Source organism: Suricata suricatta, chromosome 6, assembly GCF_006229205.1.
Source record: "Suricata suricatta isolate VVHF042 chromosome 6, meerkat_22Aug2017_6uvM2_HiC, whole genome shotgun sequence".
Lineage (NCBI taxonomy): Eukaryota > Metazoa > Chordata > Mammalia > Carnivora > Herpestidae > Suricata > Suricata suricatta.
The window spans coordinates 84,234,212-84,235,782 of NC_043705.1; positions in this window are offsets into that span (position 1 = coordinate 84,234,212).

Sequence of the window (1,571 nt, forward strand, 5' to 3'; positions counted from 1 at the left end):
GGTTTCTCCACATCCTTGCTAACATGTTATTATCCGACTTTTTGATATGGCCGTCCCACTGGATACAGAGTAGTGTCTCACTGCAGTTTTGATTTGCATTTCCCTAGTGGCTAATGATGTTGAGAACCTTTTCATGTGTTTATTCACCATCTGCATATCTTCTTTGGAGAAAAGTCTATTCAGATACTTAGCCTGTTTTTAGTTGGGTTCTTTATCTTTTCATTATTGAGGTGTAAGAGTTCTTTATATAATCTAGATACAAATTCATTGTTAAATTTATGATTTGTAAATATTTTCTCCTATTCCTTGGGTTGTCTTTCACTTTTCTGACAGTGCCTTTTGAAGCACCAGCTTTAAAAATTTTTATTAAGCCCAGTTAACTATTTTTTCTTTTATAGCCTATGTTTTGGTTTTATATATAAGAAACCATTGCCAAATCCAAGATGACAAAGATGTTGTTCTATGTTTTCTTCTAAGAGTTTAATGTTCTTAACTCTTAGCATTTAAGTGTTTGATCATTTTTGCATATGAGGGATGTGATGACTATATACATTTTGTATATGAGGAATATGTACATTTTTGTATGTGAATGTGAAGAAAGTGTCCAAGCTCATTCTTTCACATGTGGTTATTCAGTTACCCCAGCACCATTTGTCAAAAAGTCTATTCTTTCCCTATTTCACCCTTGATTTTGAAACCCTTGTCTTCACGCTCTTCTTAAAAATAAATTCACTATACTGGGGTACCTGGGTGGCTCAACTGGTTAAGCATCCAACTCTTGATCTCAGCTTGAGTCTTGATCTCAGAGTTGTGAGTTCAAGCTGCATGTTGAGCTCTATGCTGGTCTACTTTAAATAAAATAAAATAAAATAAATTCACTATAGACACATGGTTTGTTTCTAGACTCTCAATTCTTTTTCACTGATCTGTAGGTCTATCCTTTTGCCACTACCACACTGTCTTGATTACTGTTGCTTTGCAGTAAGTTTTGAAATTGAGAAGTGTGAATCCTTCATCTTCGTTCCTCTTTTTCAAGATTGTTTTGACTACTCTGGGTCTCTTGAATTTCCATGTGAATTTTAAGATCAAACTGATAATTTCTGCACAAAATGGCAGCTTGATTTTGAGAATGACTGCATTAAATCTGTAGATTAATTTGGGGGAGTACTGCCATCATAACAACATTAAATCTTCCTATCTATGAACATGGAATTTCTTTCCTTTTATCATCCTTTTTTAATGTATTAAAGAAATAATATGATGTAGCTATGTCACCAGAAAAATAGAAATGATATACTTTAGTTATGGGATAAGGGATAATCTTTATTTTATTTTTAAACATTTCTGTATTTTCCCATTTGTCAACAAAGAATATCTTTTATATAACCAGAAAGAAGTTATTTTTTTATTTTAACATTTATTTCTTTTTGAGAGACAGAGAGAGACAGAGTGTGAGCAGAGCAAGGGCAGAGAGAGAGGGAGACACAGAATCCAAAGCAGGCTCCAGGCTCTGAGCTATCAGCACAGAGCCCAATGCGGGACTCAAACCCACAAACTGTGAGATCATGACC